Below are 15,756 nucleotides of genomic sequence, written 5' to 3'. Positions count from 1 at the left end.
CATTCCATAATGTATTCAAATGTCAAATCATTATGCAATACATCAACTACATTTCAGTTAAAAATAATAATTATAATTTTTAAGCATAAAAAATTAATTATAAAGAGAAAGGCAGAGGAATATTTGACAGAGACAACAAAGACATGGAGAAGAAGGCCATATGAAGATATGAAGAGGGCCATATGAAGGCAGAGAGTGGAATGATACACCCACAAGGCAAGGAATGCCAATAGCCAGAGAGCCACCAGAAGCCGGAGAGGCTCTGGAGAGAGTGCAGCTCTGCTGACGCCCTGAATTTAGACTTCTGGCCTCCACATCTATGAGAGAACAAGCTTCTGTTGTTATAAGCCACCAAGTTTATGGTAACTGGTTACAACAGCCACAGGAAGCTAATACAGATGGCTTTACACATTCAAGGGGAGTCCTCTGACCCCAACCTCCCCAAGATCCTTTAGAGCTCAAGCTAGGCTTCACAGCTGGTGTACTTTCTACATTTGATATGTACCTCCCCATGGCTTTTTTGAGAGTTCCATCCCTGTGTGGTTGAATTAGGATTCTTTTTGCATTACCTTTTGTTACCTGCACATAGTTTGGTGCCTAACTTTGGTCTTATTCAAAAGACAAGGATGTCCACTCTCGCCACTCTTATTCAACATAGTTTTGGAAGTCCTAGCCACTGCAATCAGAGAAGAAAAATAAATAAAAGGAATACAAACTGGAAAAGAAGAAGTAAAACTGTCACTGTTTGCAGATGACATGATCCTATACATAGAGAATCCTAAAGATGCCACCAGAAAACTACTAGAGCTAATCAATGAATTTGGTAAAAGTTGCAGGACACAAAATTAATGCACAGAAATCTCTTGCATTCCTATATACTAACAACGAAAGATCAAAAAGAGAAATTAAGGAAACAATCCCATTCACCATTCCAACCAAAAGTGGTGGGGGGAGGGGTGGTGCTGGTGGAATGAATTGGGAGATTGAGATTGACATGTATACACTAATACGTATAAAATAGACAACTAATAAGAACCTGCTGTATAAAAAATAAAATAAAATTCAAAAATTCCATAAATAAAAGAATCCTGCCAATGTAGGGGACACAGGTACGAGCCCTTGTCTGGGAAGATCCCACATGCCAAGGAGCAACTAAGCCCGTGCACCACAACTACTGAGCCCTCGTGCCACAACTACTGAAGCCCGCGTGCCTAGAGCCCGTGCTCTGCAACAAGAGAAGCCACTGCAATGAGAAGCCCGCGCACCGCAACGAAGAGTGGCCCCCGCTCACCGCAACTGGAGAAAGCCCACGCACAGCAACGAAGACCCAATGCAGCCAAAAATAAATAAAATAAAATTAATTAAAAAATAAATAAAATAAAATTAATTAAAAAATAAAAGTAAAGGTGGTATTTTTATGTCATTGATTGTATTTGGCTGAAAGACCCAGACATGTCCCAAGTCTTCCTCTCTAGCTTCCTGAAAGAGCTACTCATACAAGGAGAAATATTTCAATGAGAATAAAAATACTACTCAATTACTGCCTGGGCCAGTGCCTAATATCTCAGAACAGAACCATCCTGTATAAGCTATATTGAAGTAAAAGTGGTTTGGGCTTATGGCTCGAGTGGGTTTCCCTACTTATTCCTAAACCTGAATCCAAATCTGGGGATCTTTTAACTTTCTGGCCAAACTCCAGGGTTCAAGGAAGCAGTGGTCAGCACCGTCAGGTATGGTGCACAGCGTGTGACGGGAGAGACAAGGGCAGAGACAGGATCCCACACACAGACGTGAGCGCTTAGCACACAGTGAACCCATCACAAGCAAGATGAAAGCTGTCCTTGTTTCCTTAACAACGGCAACCATCACAACAAATTTAAATTTATGGAACTGAGACAGGCTGGGACCTGGGACCCTCTGTGGCAGTGCTGCAGTGCTTGCATCTGGACAAATGGCTCCTCAAGCAACAAAAAAAAACAAAACAACTCTAAGGGACTAAAAATAACTGCGTGCATGTAAAGTTGGGGCAAATCCTGGACAAAAGACACAAAAAGACCAAAAAGGCCCAGCTGCCGCTTCTAAAGAGCCTGGAGCAAAAGCAGAGTACTGCGCATGCCCCCTGCACACAGCACCACAAAGGGGCGGGCAAACCACCAAGCCACCCCTCCAGCGACCCCCTGGACACACCCCTAACCTCACCCCCATATAAGGAACCAGCTCACCCCACCCCACCTCGGGCCAGCAAGCAAGGGAAACTGTTACTTGTTCTTGCTCCCGTCTGTTGCGGCAGGGGCCCCAATAAAGCCTTGCCTGAATTTCCTGTCTGGCGTCTGGTCAATTTCTATTTATTGGGGAAGGCCAAGAACCCTGGTCAGTATCAAAACTGCCTGTCTTCAAGCATTTAATGAAAGCATGGCTTCAGTTTTCTATCTAGCTTAATTAGTTGACTCAAATATCTTCTATTTGCTCAACCTCCATTCTGCCCTTTCATTTATAGTCATTATTTGAAGCACTTAGTTTATGAAACCATCGTATTACAATTGAGAAGATCAATGGCCAGCTCTTTTTACATTCCTTTCCGTTTATGCCTGACTGTCCCATCCCTTTAATGGGAAGACATTTGTTAACTAAGTTAGGGGCCACTCTTTCTCGAGGGGCAAGGGAACCACCCTCATCACCAAATGGTTCTAACAAAAAGCAAAAAGGAACAGATAAAATCTGAAGCTAAAATAGAAGCCTTAGTAGACCCTGGAATGTGCAATATCGAGGTTCCGGGCTTGGCCAAAGATATCCAGACAGTGATTATTAAGTAAAAAGGGTTATACAGTGTCTAAATATAAGGTACAAATTTCTTAAACCTAAGGAAGATCTTCAAAAATGTTTGTAAGTAGATTAACAAAATAGGAGGCCACTGGTCTGACTAAACTGACCATAGCTGATATTCAGACCCTGATAGGAATTTTGGAAGAGGCCTTCTCCCTTAAGCTAAATGAGGAAAAGTAAAACTTTCCAACATAGGCGAATGGGTATGTCAGTCCTTCAATATCATTGAGGTAACCACCCAATTCTTTGAAAAGGAAAACAAAACTGTCCTTGTTTTACAAATGTAGTCTTTACAGGACCAGAGGTGTGGTTCCAAAAATAATCCAAAACCCACCAATCCTTTTGCCACTCCCAAAGCCTTCCCTATTTATCTTAAGAGGCTTGAAAGTATTAAACAAAGGGGAAACAAAGTCATCCTAGGAGGAACTTGCCTGTACCTTTGAGATGCAAATATCCTATGTGGTCTTCTCAGGAACCCTAATCTCTGACATCTTTTTAAATGGAAATTTTTTAAAAGAGGGTAAAGTAATTTAGAACTTGACTTGTCAAGGATAAATAGAAATCTTAAGTGCCTTTTCTGTAAACACTAGTAAAAAGGGTTTGTTCCATCTGCTACAAGCCCAGTTTGAATCCAGCCCCTTGTAACTGATGGCTTTTATGTTATACCTGGCTGAGGGCTGAAATTTTGAAATGGGTACTATAAGGCCTCTGTGTTTGTTTGTGTGTTCATATGTATCTGTATGTGTGTTGTAGGTGTATGATATTGCGAAAAATGAATTTGTAAAAGAGCTCTACTTAATAGGCTTAAAAAAAAATTAAGTGCTTATATAAATACTCAGAAATAGAAAATAATCTGGCCAGAATGAATTTCAGGTTCATGTTATCTGGATAATGTTCACTACTAAACTGATATCTGGTATTGAAGGTGGCTTAAGCTTGTTGGTTTGATTAATATAGACATGTAAGAGTCATCAATGTTAAGTATAATACTTCTGTTGTAACTAGGTGTTTTTTTTTTTAAGCTTTTTTCCCCATACATTTATTTATTTATTTATTTATTTATGGCTGCATTGGGTCTTCGTTGCTGCACACCGGCTTTCTCTAGTTGCGGTGAGCGGAGGCTACTCTTCCTTGCGGTGTGTGGGCTTCTCATTGCGGTGGCTTCTCTTGTTCCGGAGCACGGGCTCTAGGTGCATGGGTTTCAGTAGTTGTGGCATGCGGGCTCAGTAGTTTTGGCTCATGGGCTCTAGAGCGCAGGCTCAGTAGTTGTGGTGCACGGGCTTAGTTGTTCCGTGGCATGTGGAGTTTTCCCGGACCAGGGCTCGAACCCATGTCCCCTGCATTGGCAGGCGGATTCTTAACCACTGCACCAGGGAAGTCCTGTACCTAGGTTTATTAGAGGTCAAATAAGATCTTATTCTATCTGTTACAAATTTGTCAACAAGACAAGTAACTCAACGTGAAAAAAACTTTTAAGAAAAGTGTTTTTAGTAAAAATGGTGTGAAGAATGAAAAATACTGAAAAGAGTTATACATGATCAGGATTTTCTAGGATTGGATTACATTTAGTTGGGTAAATGGATTTTGTTGGGAGTGGGCTGGGACAAGTCTGGATTTGGTTTCTCCCTCCAGAGTTTTCTTGAAATGCTGATTTTAATAACAGATAGTATGAGGGTCTTTACCTTTAAGTGATCTGTATTTGTTTTTGAGATCTTTTGTAACTTTAGTTAAGGAATACGTATTGTCTCACAGTGACCTATGATCTTATTTTACAAAAAGTTTTAAAACTTTTTGACAAACTTCCCAAATGTCAAATTTTAATTAAGTTTCTTTTGATTTCCAGCTAACTTTAGAGGGCCCCTGAGGTATCTTAAAGAGAAATATTTAACTAGGATTATTTGGTATGTTAAGTTAAATGTAATCATTCATAATTCTGGTTATTGTAATCAAGATTCTTTATCGATTACACTGTAATCAGATGTTTAACCATGCCTTTTAAGTCTTTTGTCATTTATAGATATTTTTGTACTCTGATGCTATTACAAAAAATGCTTCATGATCAAGGAGATTCACAGAAAGGCTACGGAAGCAGTTACAACGGTTCCACACCAAGGTGATGGCTATGCGAGGATTCCAGCCCTTACTGACTTAAAACGAGGAGCTGTCCTGCCCCTGGGGCCCCTAGATCAGGCATCCAGAGATTTTTACTCTGACAGGCAAGGTCAACGCCCCTACTCAGCGTTGAAGCACTTACAGAAGACGGAACATTGCCCTTCTGCTTCCCATAAGAATATGGGAGTAAAATCTCTGAGGGGGGTATGAAACAGGAGGGAAGGGGGCAGGGCACAAACCTTTGAAAGAATGACATAGCCCAAGGACATGACATAAACTGATTAGAACAAAATGGGTCCAAGATGGCGGACAAGTCAACTTCCACTAGACCTTGAGCCTCAGTATATGCTCACTGTAACACATCAGCAAGCTAAATGACACACCCACAGGCACCAAGACAGTTCCAAGACGGACCACAAGGATCAAAAACTGGTGGTGGCCCAATTCCTGGAAATCCCCGCCCCTTCCCAAAATAGCTGGAATACTCCTCCCACTCATTAGCCTATGAAATTACCCACCCCTATAAAAACTGACAACCCCATACCCTGGTGTCTTTCTCACCTTCTGAGATGGCCCACACTCTGTCTGTGGAGTGTGTTTCTCTCTAAATAAATCCACTTCTTGCCTTAAAAAAAAAAGAAAATTCTATAATTAAGAAGTCAAAGTGTTGCATACAAGAGGAACTGACTTTTAGGCACTTACAGGAGCTACAAATTGTATATGTTAAACTTGCTAGATCAGTGAAAAATCAATATTTTTTGTCAAAGTCCTAATGACCAGCACTGAATCTCATCTGTAGTAGAAACTCAAAACTATTTTATTGCCAAATAAAGTTATTATTTGCAAAGTTGATTAGTAATAGGGTGCTTTAATCAGAAAGTATAAAAATATCTCCAGGTGTGTTTATGTCTATTTTCATGATTATGATAGGTTTAGCTTCACCTTTTATGATCCAATGCATCAATACATGTGAATCGCCTTTGTTTGAAGACTTTGGGGGCATCCTGTCAGGACTTTGACTTATCTTAATAGCTAATACTCATACAATCTGGCTCATTAAGTTCAGTCCCACAAATATTTATTGAGAGTTTTCTTTGCACCAGGGCAACTAGCTATTAACCACAGGCTGAAAGGATCAGAACCAGGTCAAGAGATTTTCTGCTTTGTTTCCTATGTGGTTTTGTGAACTTTCGCTTTCTGTTGTAAAGATGCAGTCACAACTCTTTGGATCCAATTGGGGGTAGCCTGGGAAACATTTTCAAAACCTGCAATTCCCCCTGACTAGTAGCACCCCACGATAGTTTCAGTGGTCTGAGAAAACAGAAAAATAAAATAAAATAAATAGCTTGTGGAAACAGCCCAGAGAAAAAACTCCAATGAACCTGCCCATAAAAAACAGAGGAGTCATTCGGCAGCACGGCCTCCGGGAGTAATTTACCTGTAACCCATTGTCCTCAGCAACATCACTGCGAAGAGATAAACGGAGAGGACAGGATGAAGAGCAGGGTCACCTGAAATCAACACCTCGCAGCTCTAGAAGAAACCCATGAGGAGACGTTTGTGACCCCAATGTTCATCTCCCAACTGAAACATATCTCCTAAAAGCAAATCACGCCTGAGATGAGGTTCATTCAGGAAAAAATAACACACACACACACACACACACAAAAACCCTTTCTCTGACTTAGGACAAGGAGCTGATAAATAAGTACATATCAGAAATAAACCACTTACAAAAACACCCAGGACTTAATCATAGAGATGTTCGAGATTTCTGTGTCTAACGACTCATTATACCATAATTTTATTTTATAGAATTTAAAAAGATGTCGCTTACCAAGACGCCCTGTTCCTCTGTCCTGTTGGTAGTCTGTAGGAAAATCAAGTACTTCCTCAAACATTTATTTCACTGGTAACCACGTTTAATGTTTGGGATTGGGGTGGGGAAGCTCTTTCACGCCACCTACTGAAGCCCACTGAAATTACATTACACAGTCAGTGTAAACCTATTTTCTCCTGTTCAATGTAGAGAACGGTCTGTGGGTTAATTGCTAGACCTGCATTAAGATAGAATTGCCTCTCCGTGGCTCTCCTTCACTACAGTTAGTTCACTATTGTCTACACTAAGGAAGTGAAGGAGGTGGTGCTAATAATCCACAGATGATTTATTGGCTGAATTCGAAATGCTGTGCTGGTGGAGGTAGGGGTCCTGGTCTGAAGTATTCCAGGTGTTTTGCTTATCTTATTGCCTTTTTTATATACATATAAACTTATTTATTTATTTATTTATTTGTTTATTTATTTTTGGCTGTGCTGGGTCTTTGTGGCCGCACGCAGGTTTTCTCTGGTTGTGGTGAGCGGGGGCTGTTCTTCGTTGCGGTGCGCGAGCTTCTCATTGCGGTTGCTTCTTTCATTGAGGAGCATGGGCTCTAGGCGCGCGGGCTTCAGTAGTTGTGGCACGTGGGCTCCGTAGTTGTGGCTTACGGGCTCTAGAGCACAGGCTCAGTAGTTGTGGTGCACGGGCTTAGTTGCTCCATGGCATGTGGGATCTTCCCGGACCAGGGCTCGAACCTGTGCCCCCTGCATTGGCAGACGGATTCTTAACCACTGTGCCACCAGGGAAGTCCATCTAATTGGCTTTTGATCAGGCCACTATTAAAGGTGGCTGAAAGTGGGAAGAGGGAGGGGTCAAGATAAAAGTTTTGCTAAAACTCATTCATAGAGAAGATCACTCATGGGCTTTTACCAAATGGATGCTAATCATGTCTTTTCTGACAAACTGGTTTTCAGAGAAAATCTGGTGCTCACATTTTTTTCCATGGATATTTCAAACTTTCTTCAAAAAGCGATTTTTGAAATCTCCATGTGAAAAACACGCTAGCTAACAATCTCTTTTCTCCGATAAGGTCTAAGACATTTCCTGTGGGTTCGTTGCTGTTGTCGGCATGCTCAAGGAATCCAACCTGATAATTCCACTCTGGTCTTTTAAAAGAACAACAGTAACAAAATAACAAATGGGCAAATAAAGCTAAGAAATGCTAGCTAGCTGTCTTCCTCTGAACTTGTGCTCAGCCTGGTGCTGCATGATGTCCTGTACAAGCTGGATGCAGTTCTTGCTGGAATCAGCTTTTCTCCCACAGCAAGCAAAGTCAACTTCCCTAAGAACCCTGAGATGCTTTTTGACTTGTACTATTCTGTCTCTCTCTGTTTCCTCCTATCCCCTCACAATTTGTTTAAGGGGGAGGCATGTCTATAAATATATTTCTGTGACTGAAAGAATGAACGTCCTCCCCCCTCCACTCTCACTTATCATTACTTCCCCCAGGTCCATAACTGGAGATAAGGGTGCTCTTTGATTAACAATTCAGTTCCTGGCTCCCAAAAGGCATTTGACTTTGTGAACCAAATCTAGAAACTAATGCCCAGGACAGGGAAGTCAGCAGGGCAGAAAGAAAGCACTTTAGCACTCAAAAAGTCCTGTGTTTCCCTTCAAGCTCATCCCCACTCTGAGTTGCCCACCCGCCTCTTTTTTTTTCTCCCTATTATCCAATAGGTCAGCAGTCTCCAACCGTTTTTGGCACCAGGGACTGGTTTCGTGGAAGACAATTTTTCCACAGAAGTGGGTGGGTGGGGGACGGTTCAGGCGGTAATGCCAGCGGTGGGGAGCAGTGGGGAGCGATGGGGAGTGGTGGGGGGCGGCAGACGAAGCTTCACTCGCTTGCCCGCCACGCACCTCCTGCTATGCGGCTCGGTCCCTAAGAGGCTGCGGACCGGTAGCAGTCCACAGCCCGGGAGTTGGGGACCCGTGTAATAGGTAACCAGGGGACAAACACTTGTAATCATGTACACCCAGGCATTGATATATCCACCTCTCCTAAGGAAAAACTTTAATTCTCAAAGAACATGCTTTCTGTTAACTTTTTAAACTATTTTATTTAACCCAAAATATCCAAAATATCATTTTAACGTGCCATCAATATAAAACATTATTAATAAGATAACATATATAATATTCTTCATTCTAAGTCTTCAAAATCCAGTGTGTGTTCTACATTCACAGCCCATCTCATCTGGGCTCCCCACATTTCAGGTGTTCAATGGGCACACGTGGCTAGTGGCTCTACCATATTGGATGGCCCGAGTCTAGATGGAGTTATCACAGCCATGCAAATAAGTACAAGCCTAAGTCCAGTCAACAGCAGCTCAAAGAGCTAACTCAAAACAGAGGTTCCATGTCTTAGACTCTAGGCACCTCTTTACTTCTCTCAATAGCAGTTTCTGCCCACTCTTGATTCCATACCCAGGTGTTTCTTTTTGGATCCAGGGCAATGTAAATATTCTGCCAATTAGATGTGACCTGTACTTGTTGTTTGTTTTTTTTAAACAAAAGTTTTATTGAGATATAATTCATATACCATAAAAAATTTCACCCATTTAAAGTGTACAATTCAGTGACTTCAGATAAATTCACAGAACTGTGCAACCATTACCACAAGCAATTTAGAACATTTTCATCACCCTGAAAAGAACCACACCCCTTAGCTGTCACCCTCCAATGCTCCATTTGCCTCAGACCTAGACAACCACTATAGATTGTACTAATCTCTATAGATTTGCCTATTCTGGATACTTCATATAAATGGAATCATATTATAAGTGGTTCTTTGTGTGGTTTTTTTTTTTTTTTCACTTAGACTAGTGTTTTCAAGATCCATCCATGTTGAACCATGTATCAGGATTTCATTTTTTTGTTGCTAAATAACTTTCCTTTGTATGGATATACCACATTTTATTTATCCATTCATCAGCTGATGGATATTTGGGTTGTTTACACTTATGGCTCTTATGAATATATAAACATTCATGTACAAGTTTTTGGTAGACATACTCTCTCTTGGGTATATACTTAGATACTTAGGCATGGACTTGCTGCGTCGTATGGTAACTGTGTTTAGTCTTTTGAGGAGTTCCAGGCTAGCTGCACCATTTTACCTTTCCACCAACAGTGTATAAGGGCTCCAGTTTCTCCACATCCTTGCTAACACTTATCATCTGACTTTTCTTATAACCTTCTTACTGGGAATGAAGCAGTACCTCATTATGGTTTTAACTTGCATTTCCTTGATACCTAATGATGTTGAGCATCTTTTCATGTGTAGATTAGCCATTTGTATATCTTCTTTGCAAATTTGCTGAACTTGTTTATTAGTTCTAATGGTTTTTTAGTGGATTCCTAAGTATTTTCTGCAATTAAAATCATGTCATCTGCAAAATGTCATCTTCTTCCTTTCCAAGATGGATACCTTTTATAATATGTTCTTGCCTAACTGCCCTGGCTGGCACTCCCAGTACAATGTGGAATGGAAGTGGTGTGAGCAGACACCCTCATCTGGCTCCAAATGTTAGGGAAGAGCTTTGAGAACCATTAAGTATGATGTTAGCTGTGAGTTTTCCATCTATGCTTTTTATCAGGTTGTGGAAGTTCCCATCTGTTTCTAGTTTGTGAGTGTTATTTTTCCGGAAGAGGCAGAGTATTGTTTCTTAATCAACAAGGAAGAAAACAAATGCTCTGACCACAGTGTCTTAGTTTGGGAGATGCCTCTCCCAGCGGAGTTAGTACAGTTGACCCTTGAACAAAGCAGGTGTTAAGGGTGCCTAATATGATTATAACTTTACAGTTGGCCCTTTGTAGCTGCGGTTCCACATCCTTGGATTCAACCAACTGCAAATAGTGTAGTACTGTAGTACATATTTATTGAAAAAATATCTGTGTGTAAGTGGACCAGTGCAGTTCAAACTCATCTTGTTCAAGGGTCAGCTGTACTCACAACTGTGTTCCATTCCTTCCTTCCCTCCCTATTTTCCTGACAGAAAGCACAATTCCTCTCTCCCACCTGACCCTAGAGTTCAAACTGTGCCCAATGAAGCTGGCTGGGAATGAAAAATGACATCACTAGGACATTTAGCATTTAATTAATTCTCCCTTAACGACTTAAAATTTTCCAGCAATTTTTTTTTGAGTTGCCACCTGAGTAAATCTTAGGCTAAGGCCAGCCTGTCTCTAGCTACTGACCTGAGGGTCTTTTAGCTTCACGAAATGTTAACCAGCAACTTTGTACACAATCTTGGTCCAAGTTTTTTACTGTTGGCTTAGGATAAATTCCTGGAAGGAGTAAATAAATGTCTTGGATGGTTTTTCATGTTTATTGATAATTTCTATCACTTTTGTGAATTACTTGTTCACATCATTGCCTATATCAGGGTTATGATTTTACTATTTAATTATATATTCTCTTTTATGTTACTGACACTAACCCTCCATCAAACTTTTTGCAAACATCTTCGCTCATTGTTTATCTTTTTATCTCATGATCTTTTGAACCAATAAATACATAACTTTTTATATAAACAGGTAAGTTGACTTTCTCTTTGCTGCTACTGTCAGTTAGTTGTGTGCTGGTGAACCAGGTTACAAAACAAAAATAAAAAGCCTGATTTTTTAGCACTTGCCAATATCTATGGTGTAAGTATTTCCAGTATAGCTGATTTCTAGCTACCAACTGACCTGCCTGCAAAATTTCTGAATATTTAACCACTGGTTCTCACAAGTGTGTACAAACCAGCTCCAGCAGACTACTGCTATATGTTCCTTTTAGGTTTAGAGTGTTCTTCTTCATAACAAGGTCAGATAAATATATGTGTATATGTTCTCCTCAAACATAATTTTTTAGTTAATTTGATTTTTTTATTATCCAAGTAATAAATGTTTACTGAAGAAAACAGGAAATATGAATAAATAAAAACAAAATTTCAAATCAATAATAACTTACCATATAGAGATACACCAACATCATTTTTGGAGCAACCATGAAGACTTTTTAATATATATATAAACATGCTTTAGGCTCTTGATGCCTGTTGCCAAATTGCTATTCAGTAAGTTTGTACAGTTTACATACACACACACACACACACACACACACACACACCCGCCCCCTCAGATGGCACTGGACCAAGTATTCTGTTTTGTAATCTGCTTTTCTTAATCCATAATACATCATAAATGTCTGTTTATATCAGTAAATATCCACCTACAGCTTTGTTATTATTGGCTGAATAATATTCCATTTTATTTACAATGTATTTTTAAAATATTTTAATTAACAGTGTATTCAAGCAATCTTTTTAAGTTGTCTCCAAACTTCACATTATTAACATAAACAACTCTGCAATAAGCAGCATGTTCATCCATTTTCTTAGGGTGTGTATGAGCAATTATTTCCTTAGGATACATTCCATGAAGTGAACTCTCTGAACCAACTGACATAAATCCATACCATTTTTCTCTGCCTATTGCTATGAATATGTCTTTTTCATTTTTATTTTTTTTGATATGTCTTTTTAAAATGATTATTTAATCCAAATTTAGAATAGATTTTTAGGTTGTTCATCTGCCATATAATTCAATAGCCTACTGACAATTTTGGTTTCCCTTCTCGTCTGTTGGTTCTACTGATTATGGTATAGGGTGTTGACTGGAACTTTTACTATGACTTGGGTCCAAAACCAAGGACTAGGAAGTGTTACTTACCCCATATTCTAAGGAGAGCTCCCAACAATTCAGGCCAAGCACTTCCTAAAGCAGTTGAACCAGACAGTGCAATCCCCACCATCACCCCATCCTCACATTTCCCAGGTACATATACATAAAGGGGCGGCAGTGAGAGAGTCAGCAGCATTGAGATACCAGTGTTTATGATGTAAGGCTACACCCTATGATATGGGGAAAGAAGACCTTTAGATGGAATTGGAGATTGCAAATGTTAAGCTAGAGTGCACTGTTAATACCTCAAAAGGGCTGAAGATGTCTGAAATCTGCTCACAAAAATTACTTCGTATTTAGACTTGACTCTGTTGAGATTCCTTACTCCGTGCTTCCAATGCAGGAGGCGTGGGTTCGATCCCTGGTCTGGGAACTAAGATCCCACATGCCATGCGTCCAAACAAACAAACAAACAAAAAACAGAAAGTCCCTGTGGCTTTAGAAATCCCTTTAAGTCTCTTTATCTGCCTGTAATTTATTCTCATTCTCTTCTGATCAAACCAATCTCCAGAAATCTAGACAGAAAGTGACCTCCTCCTTTTCCAGTGTTGTGTTCTGTGTTCTCATTAAGACTCACTCTCTCCTCCATTTATAGCCCAGTCATCCAGTCACTGTCTCTTAGCCATGCTCTCACACCCCTCCATCCCATCTTCTCTGCCAATCTCTCCCTTTTTTGGACTTCAGAACTTCAGAACTGTGAGAAATACATTTCTGTGGTTTAAGCCACCCAGCCTGTGGTATTCTGTCAGGGCAGCCTTAGCAGACCCCTGCACCACTCTTCTCGATAATGGTCACGAGGCAGGTAACCCTGTTCCCCACTCCTCAATCCCCGTCCTCACCCACCACCATGACAGCAGGTCATGACAAGGAGCTTGACTTTTGTTCTAGCTGCAAGGGGAGGTCATTAGAACGTTTAAAGCAGGCGAGTGGCTTAAAATAATTTATACTTTAAAAATAAGTACTCTGATTGCTGTTTGGAGAATGTATGAGGCAAGAGTAAAAGCAGGGAGGCCGGTGAGTTTACTGCAGTCGTACAGGTGAGAGATATGGGTGGCTTAGTCGGGACAGCAGATGCTATGCTCCAGGTTACAGAGTGGAACATGCACACTCTGTCCCTGATGGCCTGCAGACTCAGCTGGGGGTGGCAGGAGAAAAAAAGAGAGGGAAGAATATGACAGAATCTGTGTGGGTCCATGAGACACTTCTGTATCCTTGAAATAAATACGCCCTTTCCCAAGTTGGTATCTGCTACTTGCAACTGGAAGAATTCAAAAGAGGAAACAGAGGATTCCTGGAGATAGAACATCTTTATCTAAAAAACAAACTGATCTCTTATGATAGAGCTTTCATATGTCTGAAACGTGTATGGTTTCATATGTGACAAAAATACAGGTTTTGTTTAATTCTATTAGAAAGTGCCAAAATTCTATATTTTCACTGTCAACAGTATTTTGTGGGAAACATATTGGAACCATTTTAAAATATTTGATCATTTAGAATGTGTGACATAGTTTGTTGTTGTTTGCTTTTTTTATGAATTTATTTATTTTTTATTTATTTTATTTTTGGCTGTGTTGGGTCTTTGTTGCTGCGCACGGGCTTTCTCTAGTTGTGGCGAGCGGGGTCTACTCTTCCTTGTGGTGCGCGGGCTTCTCATTGCGGTGGCTTCTCTTGTTGTGGAGCACGGGCTCTAGATGTGCAGGCTTCAGTAGTTGTGGCTCGCAGGCTCTAGAGCGCAGGCTCAGTAGTTGTGGTGCACGGGCTTAGTTGCTCCGCAGAATGTGAGATTTTCCCAGACCAGCAATCAAACCTGTGTTCCCTGCATTTGCAGGCGGATTCTTAACCACTGCGCCACCAGGGAAGTCCCAGTTGTTGTTTGCTGTTTTGGTTTTGTTTGTTGGTTTGGGGATTTTTTAGTTTAGGAAACAAGTCCAACAGAGGCTAGAGAAAATTTACCATTTGAGAGAGGGCCTGTGGAAGAAAGTAAGTGCTCTCCTGAAGAGAAGGAAGGGCTAATGCAGACAGAAGATGACTCTAATACAATTTCATTAAGGCTAATTTCTTTATAACTATTAATTGTGAAACCAGTTTATTGAATGAGCTAAGTCCAGAAGGAAAGGGCTTTATTTTTCTCTCTAACCATAACTTTACAAGCAAGTTTTGTTGAATCTCTCCCTCTATAAGGATCTATTCAGGATCTATCCTGAATCCTGAATCCCATAGATTTTAGTGACAAGTCTCATTTTAGTAACTGCACCCCTATTTCAGGCATTGAAATGTCCAGGCCAGTCCAGTTTAACATCAGTCTCACACCTAATTCAAAATTCTGCTTGGCCCTGGCTCAGGCCTTTCTTGCAGTGAAGCGAGGAAGGAGTGCGGTCAATATCATCACTCCTCCTCCATCTTCTCTGCCTTCTCTATATTCTGGATGTTCCCAGGCCACTGCAAGTGAAGAGAGTATTAGAGAAAAAGGAGCAAGTCTCCCTGCAATTAACTATTGGATAAGGCAGGCAGGCCATCATGCCTCTGCCTCTGATTATGGCAGAGTCCAAATGTTGGCTCTTTCACAGGATGCATCTGTGGGTCATTCAGAGGCCTTGGGGGGATCCCACATTGCACAGCTCTTTGATGCAAGTGGCACATTCTCTGGCTGACCTCTTGCAGCACCCCCCTGACCCCCCAAGTCATACGCCTCTTCTCCCTAACGCCTTGCCTCTTAGCAGTATTGTCCCTTTGCACAACAGGCTGCCCTATTAGCTAAAGTCGTATCATGACAACTCAAGCCCAGCTACCCTTCCCATGGTCATTATGGCCCACAGGAAATCCACAACACTTCTGCCATGCCAAATAATGGAAGAGTAGGTTGCAATCACTGCTTCCTTTCTTTCCTCATCCTGCCATTTTGGGCTGCCCAAGCCACCCTCTTACCTCCTGAATTCTCCAGGTGAGGAGCACTCATCCATTCATTCAACAAATATTTATCAAGCACCTATATTTGCAAAGCATTGTTTGCCAATAGGTGACACTCATCCAGCTCTTCCAAGAGCTCTCACTCCATACTCTGTCTGCCACACTGGACCTGTGCATTCCTGTTACTCTGCAAGCTTTCAGGCTGGGAGTAGGATGTGAGGTTACTCTTCTCCTAAGCTTAGAGCCCATCTCGGTTGCCTTTGGGAGAAATCAAAAGCAATTTCCCCATAAGTCTAGAACCTCTACTT

At 41.0% G+C, this 15,756-nt stretch overlaps 2 protein-coding genes across 17 annotated transcripts in view; both read right to left on the bottom strand.

Moving 5' to 3' along the window:
• The window catches only part of TLR1 (toll like receptor 1), a 55,732-nt gene that overhangs the window by 13,810 nt on the left and 26,166 nt on the right, over positions 1 to 15,756 (bottom strand). For 2 of the 16 annotated variants that reach the window (XM_082390526.1, XM_082390527.1), the window contains exons 2-3: positions 5,497 to 5,560; positions 570 to 676 (exon numbers count right to left, since the gene is read on the bottom strand). The exons of 2 other annotated variants lie outside the window; for them this stretch is intronic. The gene's annotated coding sequence lies outside the window, so the exon portion shown is untranslated. Of the gene's footprint in view, positions 1 to 569; positions 677 to 5,479; positions 5,561 to 6,373; positions 6,534 to 6,772; positions 6,912 to 15,756 lie in introns of those variants that run through there. 12 more of the 16 variants (XM_082390521.1, XM_082390520.1, XM_082390514.1 and 9 more) reach the window with 12 other exon arrangements.
• Positions 1 to 15,756, bottom strand: part of TLR10 (toll like receptor 10) — a 54,960-nt gene that overhangs the window by 22,439 nt on the left and 16,765 nt on the right. The gene's annotated exons all lie outside the window — the stretch shown is intronic.

The sequence above is a fragment of the Balaenoptera borealis genome (assembly GCF_965194805.1).
Source record: "Balaenoptera borealis genome assembly, chromosome: 4".
Lineage (NCBI taxonomy): Eukaryota > Metazoa > Chordata > Mammalia > Artiodactyla > Balaenopteridae > Balaenoptera > Balaenoptera borealis.
This window is presented reverse-complemented; position numbering and strand designations above follow the sequence as displayed.